The 16661-nt window shown below is 50.1% G+C and overlaps 1 protein-coding gene across 3 annotated transcripts in view; it reads left to right on the top strand.

The window, feature by feature from the left end:
* Positions 1-16661, top strand: part of PDGFRA (platelet derived growth factor receptor alpha) — a 91128-nt gene that overhangs the window by 11378 nt on the left and 63089 nt on the right. The window contains exon 1 of one of the 3 annotated variants that reach the window (XM_069201184.1): positions 3039-3211. The exons of the other annotated variants lie outside the window; for them this stretch is intronic. The gene's annotated coding sequence lies outside the window, so the exon portion shown is untranslated. Of the gene's footprint in view, positions 1-3038; positions 3212-16661 lie in introns of those variants that run through there. 3 annotated transcript variants of the gene reach the window in all.

Raw genomic sequence — 16661 nt, 5'->3', positions numbered from 1 at the left:
TACTCGAGGGCCTACCTTGCTTTCAAAGGTCATGCGAAATACTGATGGAAGACTGGCTCGAGGAGAACATGTTTTCTGTGTGAGCCAGTCTCCTGCAGGCAAAAATTCTGCAAAATGTTACACATGCAGAAAAAATTCCTTGAGGCCTATTGAAAAGGCACCCGTTTTGCAAAACCCTATATAAATGTTATCCTTCCACTCTATTTCGAAATGACGTCACACATAGAGATCCTTCTAGAGCCCTTGCCCTCGAAACTGGTGAACTTATACTTTAGAAAAATACACAAAGTCTTGTTATGCCTTTAAAAATGTGCTGCATTAATCAACTACTGAAAATGTAATAACATATACCTGAAAGCTCTCACTTCATCCTGCCAATTGTTTTGGAACGACCATGTAACTCTCAAATCATGTGTTACATATTGTATTATGAGTTGTTAAAAATATTGTGAGGTGCTCCGCCGTCCTCTGGATCTAGTTTTCACCAATATGAAACTTCAAAAATAAAAACAACTATTGCAGTGCCACTATTGCTTGTTCTACTGGTAGTGTTTTTAAAATGGTAATAACCTGAAGAAGGATGCTCATAATATTATATTATAAACGTGGGTACTATTAAATCGGGCAATATCAGCTCGACATTTATTTACACCGCTCTGAAGTTTTACAACTGCGTTGTGAAGCATTTATAAAAAAACAAGTTATAGCTACTGTTTTTATTAGCCTTTGTTTTGCTCTGTGCTGGTGGCAAACACATTTCAGCATAAACCCATGCAAAACAAGCGCCGCAGTAGAAGTAGTAAATGTCTTCTTTTTCCAGGAATCGTAGAACTTGCATTCCATTTCAACTTCAGCAAGAACGCTTCACACTACCAAATATCGTTCCCTGCCCCCGCGCTGTTTTTTTCATACTGGAAAGATGGGAACTGGGTGTTTTTCCTAGAGCTGCAGCGCCCCCTGTCATTCAAATAGTAAATGGCGATGTTTTCCTTTCCTCCTGGAGAGGCCAACAACATTACCCTTCGCTGCGCTAAGCTTCGCACACCCGCCACACAAAACTTCGAGCCACTCGACACGCAAACACCCACCAACCGAAAAACACACCCAGTTGGAGGAAAGAAGCCATAAAAAGCTCAACTTCTGCCTTTCTGGAGGGATCGGTGGGTAAGCACAGAGCCACGGATCCTGCTTGCTCTGTCAGATGTCCCTGCCCCACCGGTTTCAACTTTATTACAAACTTAGTGTGCCAAAGAACACATGGGTCGTTGCTCTCCGTACACATCCAGGCATTGTGTGCTGCTCCTCGATGGGCTGTGTGTGGTTGGCATATGCTCTAAGGAAACACTTTAATGCGCTTCCAAAACACCCCTTATAAAGATGGCACGGGGGCGTAGACCCGTAATTTCACATTTGTAGGACTTCTCTAGTCCAGTGCTTAATTTGTAAATAAAGAGGTGCCAGTGCCCAAAGCCCTCCTCTTAAACACTCGGCTGCTGCAATTAAATGTGTAAACACAGAATACTGAGGCAGTGTAATCCTGAAGCCATCGCGGGCCTCTTCAACCCATATAAAGCCACTCCCTGTCCCCCTCAGCTCGCTCTTGCAGCTGTTTTCTCCCTTTGTGACGCTTTTTTGTTTTTCCCTTCATCTGTCTTTCCCATATGTGTCTTTTGCTCGCAGCAAATGCTTGAGGCAGAAGAGTAAGCCCCGGCCCTCAAAAATAAGTGCCGGTGCTCAGCACCGGAAACAACAAGCCCAAATTAAGCACTGCTCTAGTCCCCTATGTTAAACAAAAATCCCCTGTCAGGTGTGTTTGCAAAGACTGCGGCCGCTGTCCCTCATCCAGAATATGGAGCCAGTCCAAAAACACACACCAGACTACTCGCCCTGTTTATGCGGGAGACTCCCGGTATGATATTTGAACCCGTCTCCCTCAAAGTGTTTCTAGAGACAGGGCATGGTGATGGCTAAAGGCACTGCCCCAAAAAACGCGAGTCCGTGTTACCTAACAGAGTTACCTAATTATCGGCATTTTTGTTGCAGAAAAAATAATATTAACCTGTCTACTGAGGAGGATGCTTTAGCTTGAGAAAGTAAAAAAATAAGTATCAACTTTTTCCTTAACAGAAGGGGTTTCTTTGTCCCACACAGCAAGAATTAACATACTGGAGAAACGTCAACACGCACAGAGATAAACACATACTTACACACAGAAAGCACAGACGCTCACACGTATAAAAACACGCATAGAAACAAGTATATAAGACACACAAAAGCACCCATACACACCCGAAAACAGAATATACACAAACACATCAATATGCACAAAATATTTAGATGCACAATAAACACAATTATGCCAACACAGAACATACAAGAACACACACAAGCATGTACACTGGCTCACAAATATGCACACAAGAACGCACACACACGTAAACACACACACAGCAACGGCGCAAGAACACGCAGGCTATTAATTTTACAGTATCGGCATATAAATGTTCCTTTGGCACAAGGATGTCCACTTCCCAGGACCGTGCAGTGTCTCCCTGTGTGCACGAGGACCCCCGCCACCTAGGCCAGTGGAGTGTGTCTCCCTGCCCGTCTCTCTGGGTGCACTAGTGCAATGTGTCTCTCTGTCCCGCTCCTTTGATGCACCAGGACTCCCACCACCCACGCCAATGAAGCGTGTCTCTCCGTCTGTCTCTGGGTGCAACAAGACGTACAGTTCCCATTCATGAAATTCGTAGATGTTGCAATGTTCGTAGAGGACTGTGTTTTTTTCGGTCCCTGCAACTGCAAAAAAAAAAAAAAAAAAAAACAGCCCAAGCCACCAAAATCCACATATGGCATCTCCCCTCCTGCTGCTGGCAGAGTTAGTGGGAGGAGGAGACAGCGCCCTTTCAGAGTAAGAGCCCCCTTGGCCGTCCCGTCCGCCGGGCTCCCATCTCTGGGCTCTTACTCTGGAGGCGGCAGAGGTGGGGGTTTCATTTCCTGACAGCTATTTACTTAAAGCAGATGATTAGTTTTAGAAGGATGGGCTATAACATTGAATCAATTACAAGACGCGCTTTTCGGAGAACATCACAGTTGAGAAACTAAAGGAGGGCAGAGAAGCAGCGAGGCGCAAAAGGATTGGTTTTTTTTCTTTTTCTTTTTTGGGTACTTCCTTGGACTTTTACTATTTTGGATTATTGGACCTGAAAAGGTAAGTTGGAAGTCTTTTTTTACACTCAGTATTTTTTTTTTTACTGTATTACGCCGTTTGGGTAACGTTTGCTTCGAACACAATTAAAAAAATACTTGGTTTGATTTAAGATTTATTTTGAGATTGTGGTCGGTGGTTGCTGGTAGGACGTGTTTCGGTGCATAAGAGAAACGCTGCTTTGTCTTCCAGAGCTGAGTCATGTCTGCAGATGTGGCCAGCGGTGCTTTGTTGTGCAGGCATGTGCAGTGTGGTCCATGGGTATTTCCTGGATAGGTGTTCTGCCCAATATTTGCTCTCTGTGGAGTGGCGGTTTTAAGCACAGCTGAAAGTTGGCGGTGTTTGCCGGTATGTAACTCGCGACATGAGATGTCCGGCTTTGTACTTAATATAAAAAGGGTGAGCTCCGGAGCTACGATGTGCAGCAGCCCGTCTGCTCGTGGCGTTTTCTAGAGGTGACGTGATCTTTGGCCGCTCTTGTGCGAGAACCAGCCCTGGCTCCTTGGGTGACCGAGATGGAGCTGGACTAGAGTGGAGATGCCCAGGGGCGGGTTCAGCTTTGCTCGCGCTGGGCCCTAGTACACATAGAGCGGGATGCGCACGTGACACCTTGTGTGCATCTATTCAACTGCGGCAAAGGCTGCCTGGTGCGTCAGGAGCCGTGCCAAGAAACTGCAGAGACGCCCATGGTTCTGATGGCGAGGATGCAGCAGGAAGCAGAGAGCCACGTATGCTGAAGGAAGCTGAGAGCGCGCGCAGAGTGATGTCTGAGATGGTACCCTGTGTTCACAGCGCGTGCTGAGTTATGTCTGAGGAGATACTTTGTGCGCAGAGTGATGTCTGAGATGGTACCCTCTGCTTACGGCGCGCGCAGAGTGATGTCTGAGATGGTGCGTTGTGCTGAGATTCTAGCGAGAGCTCACAAAGTGAACTAATATGCTGTTTTGATTTTCACCCGGGGGTAGTGGAGTAGGGATATCTTGAGAGGTACCTTGTGCAGAGGAATCCACTGAGAGATCACACTGCAAGTATCCTAGAAGATTGTTATACTGGGCACAGTGATGTCTGAGAGCTATAGTGTGCAGGAGAGTATAGTGAGGGTTCACACTGGAAGTCACCTAGAAGATTGTTACACAGTAATGTCTGAGTGGTACCTTGTGCAGGGGAATTCAGCGAGAGTTCACACTGGAAGGAACCTAGATAGAAGATTGTTGCACAGTGAAGTCTGAGATACCCTGTGCAGGAGAGTCTAGTGAGAGTTCACACTGAAAGTAACCCAGAAGATTGTTGCACACTGCGGCACAAGGATGTCTGAGAGGTACCTTGTTTAAGAGAATTCAACGAGAGATCACAATGAAAGTGAAATAAAAGATTGTTACACACTGCGGCACAGGAATGTCTGAGAGGTACCTTGTCCAGGAGAGTCTAGTGAGAGTCCACAATGAAAGTAAAATAAAAGATTGTTACACGCTGCGGCACAGTGACAGAGGCACGGGACCCCTTTAGTGCTTGAGGTGGTCTCTGCCTCACTGGGCACTAGGTGTCGGAGACTGCAGCTGTTTCAGAGGGCTTCTGTGGGTTTAAGCTGGGCTGGGAGTTAATGGGCCTCGATTGTGTTAAGAATACTTCATTGCCTACCTCCCTCTCAAACTGAGGTCTCCAACCGCGGTGCCGCTCCGAGACCGAGCGAGAGGGGCTGGGTGAAGGATCTCGTGAGTCCGAGGCTATACTGGCCTGGGAACCCTTCGCTGCCCCAGGTAACCCTCGGGAAGCAGCCGTGGCGCCGCGCAGACAATGGCCGGCTGTGCGAACTATGGGGGGCCTGAGCTGGCCTAGGGGCACGCTGCTAAACAACCACCCCCCCGGGCTTCTGGATTCAGCCGGGGCCGCGAAGGAGTCGACCGCTGTAGACTAGGGTGTCCTAAGTGGAGAGGGAATGGGGAATACTGGGCCTCACCGACCTCCGGCCCCTTCCCTCTAGATACAGCGCCGTTCCGCTCAGGAAGGGTCTGGACTTGGGCCTGCGCTGGGATGGATGTCCCCTCGCTGGCCCTGTCAGCAGCAAAATGCAGCCCTGGTGTCGCTCAGGAAGTGCCCCTTTGCCAGGGGGTGCCCAGGGTCTGCGCTGGGTGTCCCGCCACTGGCCCTGGCAGCCTTAGAATGCAGCCGTGGTGTCGCTCAGGAAGTGCCCCTTTGCCAGGGGGTGCCCAGGGTCTGCGCTGGGTGTCCCCTCACTGGCCCCGGCAGCCTTAGAATGCAGCCGTGGTGTCGCTCCGGAAGTGCCCTTCTGCCAGGGGGTGCCCAGGGTCTGCGCTGGGTGTCCCCTCACTGGCCCCGGCAGCGTTAGAATGCAGCCGTGGTGTCGCTCAGGAAGTGCCCCTCTGCCAGGGGGTGCCCAGGGTCTGCGCTGGGTGTCCCACCACTGGCCCTGGCAGCCTTAGAATGCAGCCGTGGTGTCGCTCCGGAAGTGCCCTTCTGCCAGGGGGTGCCCAGGGTCTGCGCTGGGTGTCCCCTCACTGGCCCCGGCAGCGTTAGAATGCAGCCGTGGTGTCGCTCCGGAAGTGCCCTTCTGCCAGGGGGTGCCCAGGGTCTGCGCTGGGTGTCCCCTCACTGGCCCCGGCAGCCTTAGAATGCAGCCGTGGTGTCGCTCAGGAAGTGGCCGGCTGCAGGCGGGAGCCCCAGGGGAAGACGGGGCGCGGAGGGCTGCCGGCTCTGCCGCCTCCCGGCCACGGATCCTCTAATGACAAACACATTGAGTCGGCTGCGGAGCGCACCGCCCGCGGCAGGCCCAGGGCCCCTGTGTGGCCTCTCGGGACGGACGCACAGACCCCGCTATAATCTGGAGTGAAGCTCCACGTATCACGCTGATTCCAGGGGCTGAATGCAGTAGGGAGGCTACGAGGAGAGACTGCAGTGTCCCAGAGGGCTCCAGGGAATAATTCAAAGAGGACTTTATGCACGGTATGAACCTCACCTTGGCGTGCGCTCCCCGTGCTTATTTATTTCAACGAACTGCGCCTTCCTCTTGCGAGCCACAGCTTTCTAACCCATTGTTACCCATATGTTGCTATGAGGAGAACTTCTTGAAGATGCTGCTGGTCTTTCTGCACGGCTGTGTTCTGTGTGTGCATTGTTCATTGTCTTTCTTGTTCGTGGTTGCTGGCATTGCATTCTCCAAACGTTTGTTTACAGTGCCTCGTTCTGGAATACGTGATGAAAGTCTACACGTAAAGTACTGGCCTCAGATAGTGTCTGCCAGGGTAGATACCTAACGTTACTGGAAATAGTGACCAAAGTCCAGTGCGGTGTGTCTCTCGCCCCATTGCCCCTGCGGAAATATTAGCAGTGTTGTGGTGATGCCCACATATAATCAGGCCCCAATCTCCTGCCCGTGAATCTGCATTTAATCGTGTCTGTGCCCCAAATGAACTAGGTCGTTGGAGGAGCCTGCCGCAGCGAGTACCGCATGTAGGTGCCAGGCTGGCATTTTCCTTGGGCACTGGGCCTGGTCTCCTCCCTGCTCGCTTGAGTCACGGTCCCAGGCTTCCCTTCTTCAGTAAGTGTAGTCTCGTCCCCTGCCCACCTGGTTAGGCGCCCGCCCATCTTTAATGGGGTGTTGACTGAGCAGAAGGGGTCTCACAGCTGGTTCAGCCATCGGCTTCCACATGGTGCCTGTTTAGTGGTGGTGCCAGTGGCGCTGTGTCCAGTGCCCCATGTGGATGACGGTGCCTCTCGGCAGACGCCCTTGCGCGTGTGCCTGTGTTGTTGGTAGTACCTGTGCTCTGGTGGTGCTTAGAAGCCGGGCGTGAGAGCCCATGTGGCTCTGGTACCTGTGTTGTGGATGAACACGGGGCGCCTCGCACGGGCGCCCATGTGACTCAGATGCCTGTGCTGTGTAGGTGCATCAGACGCTGCTCGGGGGACACAGGTGGATTACAGTGCCTGTTCCGGGGAGGCGCTGAGCGTTGGTGTCTGTGCAGCTGATAGTGCTTGGTTGTGCGCTGCGTCGTACTGTTGCGCCAGGCGTGTGTGCCCAAGAGGCTGAGGTGCTTCTTGTGTACACATAGGGCGGATGCCCAAGTGGCTGAGGTGCCTGTGTTGTGGCGGTGCATAGGTCTCCCCGTGGGTGCCCAAGCGGCTGAGGTGCTTCTGCTGTGGTGGTGCACATGCGGCGGGTGCTCAGGTGGCAGAGGTGCCTATGCTGTGGTCCTGCATGGGTAGCCGCGCGAGAGTACCCAGGTCAGGTGCCTGAAATACCTCTGCTGTGGCGGTACGCATGGCGCCGGGCGTAGGTGCCCAAGTTGCTAAGGTACCTCTGTTGTTAGGGGCATAGGGCGTCGGGCGTTGGTGCCCATGTGACAGAGGCACCTCTTCTGTGGCCGTGCAAGAGGCGCAGGACGTGGGCACCTAACTAACAGAGGTGCCTCTGCTTCGGGGTGCATGGGCGCCGGTGCCCAAATGGCTGAGCTGCCTGTGCTGTGGCCATGCACGGGGTGTCTCCTCAGTGTCCACTGTCCGCTGAGGTGGTGTTTTGGACGACGCCCCGACCAGCGGTGCACATCCGGGGACTCCGGTGTGCAAGAGCTGCATCTATGGCACAATCAGGGATGCTAAGCCACACGCGCAGCATAGACGCGCAGCAGCAAGGAAGCCCAGCACGGCACGTGTGGTGCCAGGGGGCGCAGATGTACCGTTCAAACACCAGCACGGGCAAGGGGCACCAGAGACAGACCTGTGACACACTCAAAGGGCGAAGCTGTGCGCAACGCAGCAGCGCAAACAGTAGGGTGGGATGTGCTGGTCGTGTCGTGAAACAGCAACAAACCGTTTTCACAATGTGCTCGCACACGCATAAGTCTGAAAACTAGAGGAGGGAGTGATTAAACTACTACTGATAGGGGACGTTTGATTACAACGTTAGTTGTAATGAGCTGCAAGCACCTCGGCCTTGTTGACAGACTTGCTGTGGGATGTCCTGTGAGCAGCGGTGTGTACCAGAGGTACACAGAAGTAAGGATATGGTCACTCCCAGGGGTGGTGTGGATGACGTCTACGTGGAATGTGTTTTTCCCGTTGCACAGACGAGCTGCTACACTCCTCGTCGAAAATGTTGACAGCGGCCGACAAAAGAAGTGGTTTGGTTGTGAGAAAGCACGGTGGTACCCGCAGCTTAGTGGGGTTCTTTTGTGTACTCTTTGTATTTTATCACTTGTACACCCACTTCCTGGGTGCTCACTTGTAAAGTTGTGCAATATGTGTGCGCTCTTTTCACAATAAACTTCCTGCCGGCTTCCAGTGTGATGCACAGTAGTGCGGTACTGGTGAGACGTGTATGGCACACACATGTTCGCACTGATCTGTGGTGTATTTGTTTAATTGTATATAATATTTTGCACACACGCACCCCGTCTCCAACGTGCATGAGACACGATGTTTGTGCACGGAGAGTTCTTACGGTTACCTGGTCACCAGACCCTGCAGGGTTAGTTGATGTTGAAATGTCTGCATATTGCGTCTTGGCGCATGGCTGTGACCATTGTCAGAGCTGTGGCGTGGCTTAGTGTTCACTTTCGAATATTCAACTATGCATTGGGCCTTTACTACAACTTTCCCAGGGTACACAGTGTCTAGGGTGACCAGACGTCCTGATTCCACCGGACAGTCCTGGTTTTTAGAGGACTATCCCGGTGTCCCGACGCTTCTCTTAATTTTAAGTACAAGTGCCAGTTTTTAGGACAAAGGCCAGATCATTAAATAAATGCCCCGGTTTTTAAAGGACTGTGTCGGTGCTTCTCTTAATTTTAAAAAAATGTCACGTGTTTTTGGGACAAAGGTCAGATCATTGAATAAATGTCCCGGTTTTGGGGACAAAGGTCAGATCATCTAGGGAAGACGTCTACAAAGTATGAAATAAAGTAATTGTATCTATTACTGTCAGGCAACACATTCCCCTGTCTGCTCCCAGCAGAGAGAGGTGGGTGGGGGCAGGTTGAGGGTGCAGGGTGGGAGGTCAAGCCGTAGCTAATTTGTGTATGTGTAGTCTTGTAAATGTGTGTGTGTATATGTAAACACACATGTATAAGCACACATTCACAAAGCTATGCAAAAAAGTATTTAGTCCTTCTTTTATGTCTGTCCTGTCCCGGTTTTTGCTCCTCAAAATCTGTTCACACTAACAGTGTCACTCATTTTGTACAAGCGTTCACTGGTCTGGTTCGCTTACTGACACACCGCCGGTGCTCACATTATCGCGACCACTGTGCTCTCAGCGCTACATCGGCAACGCATTCACTGGTACATTAGTGGCGCACATTTGAATAATGTTGGTATAGATTCAAGAGCCAAATTCACTAATCATCACTGACCTGGCGCGCAATCTTGAAAATGTCAGCACACGCGCAGTTTCATTCGAGGTGCACAAATAAGACGACGATGTTGCACATATCGCCTTCAACATGAGTATAGCGCCATAGTTATGTTGTATCTACTGGTGCGGTACTGGTGCTCCATCGGACTGACACCTAGTCGCACTACTTGGGTACAGTCGTGCAGAGGGTGACCAGAATTTTAAAGCCAAAAACCGGGACGTTTCATAAAATAGAAAAGGGACTACAATTTTACTTCAACCCAGTACACAGTATCTCATCAAAGTATCACAGCTGCTAACTAGCCCTGCTTTAGAAAACATAAAAAAGCACATTCCATTGTTTTCAAGATCTGGGCTAAATTTCCCGAAATCTGCCGGGGGAAACCCGGGACTGTCCCGGCAAATCGGGAACGCCTGGTCACCCTAGCCGTCACTGTCTCTCTGGAGTGTTAGAGTGGCTGCAGTCCCCAAGGTGTTCTTGTCTGACTACTCTAGATACGCTTTCTTCACAGCTGGGGGCTGCCCCCCTGGAACGGGTGCGATGCTGAGCACGAGCGCCCAAGTCTATGTATGAAGCACTGATAGCGCCTGAGGCCGGATCTCAGGACAGATACCTGCTGTTCTGAGGCTTGTGGTCAGCCCCCTGCCCCCCAAAGTTAAAGCGGCCAGAGCCCACCCAGGGACATTTCAGAGCGTTAAACACCCCGCAGAGGAGCCTCTGGCGATCTGACCCCCCCCACCCCCTCCTCAGGCCGCCGCTCCTCCCCAGATGTGTTCGGCTCTAGATAATGCGCCTTTGATTTCTGAAATGAGATGCAGGCGCTGGAACTGAGAGGACGGAGACTTGAGGAAGCCCCCTGCTGGACGCTCCGTCCTGTCTCAGTTGGCTCTCGTTCTTTGGAGCCAGGTGTGGGACTTGGAGGATCTGCCCCTTCCGGGGGTGAGGGAGTGTGCTCCCCTAGAGACCTTAAGAGTGAAAATCTGCCCCTTTCAGGACCTTAAGAGGGAGGAACTGCCCGTCTCGGGACATCGTGATGAAGATTCTGCCTCCCGGGAGAGGGCGACAAGCCCTTGATGGGGTCGGTGGAGATTCTCGGGCATTAGGGCAAGACGGGGATTGAGTTTCTGATGAGGTCGGTCCTCCGTTCTGGTGTACTATTCCAAAAGATTCCCTCTTCCTATGATCATGCTGGTGTAATATCCGAACATATTTCCTCCTCCCAGGAAATACTGTTGTATTATCCTAACATATTCCCTCTTCCCAGGGCCATGCTGGTGTTTTATCTAAACAGATTCCCTCTTTCGGGGCCATGATGATGTATTATCCGAACAGATCCCCTCTCCACAGGGGGCATGCTGGTGTATTACCCGAAAACATTCCCTCTTCCCAGAGTCATGCTGGTGTATTATCCGAACAGGTCCCCTCTTCTCTGGGGGCATGCTGCTGGTGTATTATCCGAATACATTCCCTCTTCCCAGAGTCATGTTGGTGTATTATCCGAACAGATCCCCTCTTCCCAGGGCCATTGCTGGTGTATTATACAATTACATTCCCTCTTCCCAGAGTCATGCTGGTCTATTATGCAAACAGAACCCCTCTTCCCAGGGGGCATGCTGGCGTATTATCCGAACAGGTCCCCTTTTCCCAGGGGGCATGCTGCTGGTGAATTATCCGAATACATTCCCTCTTTCCAGAGTCATTCTGGTGTATTATCCGAACAGATCCCATCTTCTCGGGGACATTGCTGGTGTATTATCCGAATACATTCTCTCTTCCCAGAGTCATGCTGGTGTATTATGCGAACAGAACCCCTCTTCCCAGGGGGCATGCTGGTGTAGTATCTTCTCCATCGTATTATGCTGTCCTGGCCACAGTGTGTGTTCCTTCAGGGATAAAGCTGCACTAGCACTGATCTCCACTGCAAGGTTTTATTGCACTGTTCTTGCGTCTGTTACAGGGTTATGCTGTACTAGCACTGGTCTCCACTGCACGGTTCTATTGCACGAGTCTTGTGTTTGTCACAGGGTTGTGCTGCACTTGCACTGGTGTCTGCTGTGCAAGGTTATATTGCACTATTCTTGTGCCTGTTCCATGGTTAGGCTGCACTAGCACTGGTGTCTGCTGTGTGGGATTATATTGCACTGGCCTTGTGTCTGTTAACAGGGCTTTATGCTGCATTAGCACTGGTCTCCACTGCACGCTTCTATTGCACGGGTCTTGTGTTTGTCACAGGGTTGTGCTGCACTTGCACTGGTGCCTGCTGTGCAAGGTTATGTTGCACTGTTCTTGTGCATGGGTAGGCTGCACTAGCACCGGTGTCTGCAGGGTAGGATTTTATTACAATGATCTGCTGTCTGTTAGAGGTTTATGCTGCTGTAGCTCTGGTCTCCCCCCTCCAGTATTATATTGTACTGGTCTGGTGTCTGACAGGGAAATGCTGCAGTGGTGTCTGCTCTGCACTTTTACATTCCATTGGTCCGGTGTCTGTTACAGGGTTTTGCTGCACTAGAACTGGTGTCTGTCCTGTGTGTAGTACTGGTTCCAGTGCCGGATCCGGCAGTGCCGCCATGTTGCCTGACACACCTGGCAGTTTATGCATCATTTTGGTGCTCTAGTCAATGAGGACGGACTTATGGCCAAGCCTGGTGGCGTCCGATCACGGTTCTCTGGGGTGCAATAGAGCAATGAACAGAACTTGCAGGATTCAGCCTCTACTACCCGATGAAATATTATGCGGTAAGGTATTTTCTTTTGTGTGTTGATTTGCTGTTGAAGCGCTTCAGGAGTCGCGATGAGCAGGAGGGCGATATACCATATAACACCAATGCCGCCTATGCAACTGTGCGCTAGCTTCGAACACATTGTATTCACGGTGAGCCACGTGCGCGTGTTGTGCAGTACTGGGGTGCCGAGCCGACGCTCTGTACACGCGCTGCGACGCTCTGTACACGCGGCTGCAGGCAGAGGAACGAGCTGAGCTCTGGACAGTCTGAGAGGCGCCTGGAAGAGTTGCGTGGGTGGAGAGCTCCGGAGTCCTGCAGAGGGCCGGGTCCTTGCCTCGCAGTCAGGGGAGGTTCAGGATAACGAGCCCCTTGAGGAGGCAGCGGCTCTGCTGGGACTCTCTGGATGTTGCGTGGGCGCATCTTGGTGCCAGGACTCTGCCAGTTCCTTTGATCTGGTCCTAATGGTCCCTGCCGGCTCGGCTGCAGATAAGGCTCTGCTGCCCCCTAGGGATCAATGTTTGGACACAGCAATTATTCCTGATGTGGCATAAAATAAAAACATGCGAACACATGCTCGCTGCCTCTCGTGTTTATTTGAGATTCATTTCGATGGTTTACTTGACACTTCATGGTTGACAACTAAATGATTCGGGATGGTTGGATGAAAGGGTGGTGGGTGGTTGGATGAAAGGGTGGTTGGATTTATGGAAGGAACTTAGGTGAGTTCACTGGAGGAGCTGATGAGCGGGCGGACTGGCGGGTTTATGGGTGAATAGATTGACGTGTTGGTAGGCTGGTTGGCTTGTATTGGTGGAGAGGCGGAGTTTCGGTTATTTGTATGTAAGCGTTAAAGCGGCGGATGGGTTGGAGGGTCGGTGAACGTATAGATGGGTTGGGTGGGCAGACAGATGGGTGGGAGTTAAGTATGAGTTCTGGCTGTAAGGCGAATGGGGTTTTAGGGGTTCAGGCATCTAGCTCATTGACTGCTCCGAGCCTGCTTGGGGTGTGAGTGTGCACAGACATCTCCAGTGGTGGTAAAATGCCGCAGATGGTGACTTGGCGTGCCCCGTTGATTTATGGTGTGTGTGGTCGTAGAAGAAAGGGTGGCGGTGGATGGGGAGATAGGGATTGCATTTGGAAGCAGGGGGAGGGGTACAGGAAGGGATGAAGAGGTCTGCGAAGGATGAGGGAAGGCGGCGGGGCAAGAACCAGCGACCAGGGCATCTTTTAAGAGTAGCTCGGCTGTGTTATGTCGGTTATGGCAGTTAAATCATTTACATTCACTCATAACAAATATCTTTTGCGATCTATTTGGCTAAATGTATACGAAATTACACTTTGGTGGTATCTTGTCGTGACCTGTGCTCATTTTCTGTAAACATTAAATTAGGAGATCTTGTGAGTTCTTTGAAAACATTCTTGCCCTCTGTACTAATTGGTATAATGTGGTTTTGAGTTTCTTTTGAAAATTACCCATTTTCTAACTGTGAAGATACTAGACACTTCGGTGGGTCCGACAGAAGTAATCTAAAATAGCGCATTTTCTTTGTTGAGTAGACCGAAGTACACCCACAGATGTATACTTTTCAATTTCATAATGTCAACATACAATACGTTAGCACATGTAGGCGGAGCATTGGCGTCCTCTGGTGGATATATTACGATGTAACAATTGCATATATTCGACTAAATGCGGTCGAACTGTTTGAACTCGTTCACTGTTTGTTCTATAGTATTTCGCTGTGTGCAGATTTTTACTTCCCAGGTGTTGGTTTCTTAGTGCATTGGTTTAAAACGAAAGCAATATAATAGTTAAAATGCAGTGCGTCATTGAAAGCCATCATGTGAGCTGATTTCGTTTCTAGTATTTATTTCAAACAAAGTGACGGCGATCGTACAAGGCAACAGACGGTATTTAGAATAACGTTGTGCGTGTTAATGTATGAAAATGTCAAGGACGTTACTTGCGCTTGTGTACCACACGCAGAAGTGGCGCGAAACTTGACCAATGCAAGGGTAGCGCCCCTAACGAACAGTTCCAGGAAACTCTTCTATAGTCCTATCATAATAATAACATATACAAATATTTCCACCACAACAAAACACTATTATATTATTTCCATTCAACAAAATATTGGTGGCAATAATAATAATGATAATCACTGCAATTGGAATTCTGTTAGAAATAACGTTAGGTAAACTAAACGAAAATACAGTTGGAAATTGCTATTTAAGGATGAAATCTAGAAAGCAAAATATACGCTACTTTAAAAATGTATCATCCCGTGAGACCTTATAATATAATTAATTAATATGCTTCAATACATTTGAAGGTAAAGTCGTCCTCCTGTGCTTCCGAATGATTCTGATTAGGTAAGTGTTTTTCCTCTGAACCGGATGCTGGGGTTTCAGCCTCCTTGACTCGTAGACGTGGCTCCGGTGGGTTGACTGACACCTCCTTTGCGCGTGCTAATGTCGCTTGAGGTCCAGCCTCTGTAGGCTCGAAAGCAGTGATCAGCCAAAAGGAATGGACCAAACTTAATTTTAGTGATTCGCACACTAATGTCAATTTTCAACGGAAAATCGGAACAACAGTTAAGGTCTGAAAGGGACCTCGTCCTTGAAAGACGTTGTGAAACGCCCTAAAGAATGTCTTTTGTCCGCCCTTATAAATCCAAAGGAATAATTCCGAGAAGAATTCTTTCACGCCAGCTCCAACTGATCGGCTCTGCTCACACGTCCGTTTATCTCGTTTATCTCGTGAAAGTCGCCTTTCACTTTCCTCTCTGCAAGCTTTCTCTCTACTGTTTGAGAAAGCTGCAGAGGCATGTTATGGAGAAGTCCTCCTTCGGACAGCCAGCCGGATAAACCTGTAGGTTTGTGCTTTGCTGCGCAGGTGGGCAGATCCATTCATCCAGACCACGCTACAGTAGGACCATACCATGTCACTCATTATACACGGTACATTACAATACTTGAGGGAATGGTTTACAGGAACGTATGGTCAATCACCACGCACATTTCAATATTTAGCATTTATATTCATGATATAGGAAAGTCATCCTTTTGGCTAGTTTTCCACAGCACCGGCAAAACCAGTAAGCCTGATTTTAATTAGAAAAATCGCACTTGTGCATAGAAAGCATGTAAAATGACTTGTGAACGTCTGTTTGGACATGCAGGCACACCTTAAAAACAGATTTATTGTCAGTGCTTGTTTAATCTCAAATATGGCTAAATTTAGCAGTGGAATAAAATTCTAGAAGCAGATGCGGCGTGTGTGTTTTTGTTGAGCCTCAAACTACCGCCCATGACCTTGCAAAACATATTTTGGCTGCGGAGCTGCTGCTTTACTGGCAGCGTCTGTGTGGTCCTCACATGGGCTGAGAGCTGTGAAAACGTGGCACTGTCGCGCTCTCTGCCTCGAGACCAAGATGCCGCCCAAATACTACGTGAAAAGCCTCATGCAAGGAAGTGCTCAACCCAAGGCAATAACGAGGGACTGCAGGTAGTGATGCCAGTGTCCAAGCACCAGAAAGAGCCAGTTTCCCGGCCAAACACCCAGGGGCAGCTGTCTCAGCAGCCGGAAGTCTGAGCGCCATCTTGAAGGTGGTTCCGGGGCCTATTAAAGGTGGTCGCCGTGGTGGTCGCCAATGTCACCATTACGGCGACTCGTCTCCGTTACTAGACCTGCAATTACCGTGTGTGAAACGAGCCAGGAAAAACGGATACACGGAGTAACTGAAAAGCTTAGGGTCGTATATCATCACAGGTTTGTGTATAATTCCGTAATTATGCCTCCCATGGTAGTTATGCACAGTTGAGGGCCTCTGACCGTAGGAGGCTGCTCAGAGAGACCTACCCCCACGCACACACCCCTCTCTCTAGGCGCAGAACGCTTCAGCGAGTACCAGAACCCCACACTGTTCTGCACGTGTAAAAAATGGATAAGCACCTTGAAGCGGTCCACTGAAAACTACTTGTTCAATCGCCACTGAACACTACATCTTCAATCCCCACATCAGAGACCTCATGCCACGACGCCACAGCCCTCGCTAGCTACGCAGTCTCTTGTCAGGGTGCTCTCCAGCAGACACCAGGCCTACGAACAAAGGCGACGTGTGTTTAACGGAACATAGTGCTCCTTGAAAAGCTGCTTTGAGCACTACATATTTAATATTAAAGTAGGGGGGCGCCCCCGCATCCTTTAGTAGCTCCTCAGTCTCTTGGAAGAGGGGTCTGCAGCAGACACCAAGACCATAGACGCTGCCAGTGTGTGATTAACTGAAGTGAGGGTCCCTTGAAGTAGCGCTTTGAAGTCCCAGAGACCGTTATCCAGGCACGCAGGAAGATAAACACGCA

The sequence above is a fragment of the Pleurodeles waltl genome, chromosome 1_2 (genome assembly GCF_031143425.1).
Source record: "Pleurodeles waltl isolate 20211129_DDA chromosome 1_2, aPleWal1.hap1.20221129, whole genome shotgun sequence".
Lineage (NCBI taxonomy): Eukaryota > Metazoa > Chordata > Amphibia > Caudata > Salamandridae > Pleurodeles > Pleurodeles waltl.
The sequence above is the reverse complement of the archived record's forward strand: the minus strand, read 5'-3'. Positions and strand labels throughout refer to the sequence as shown.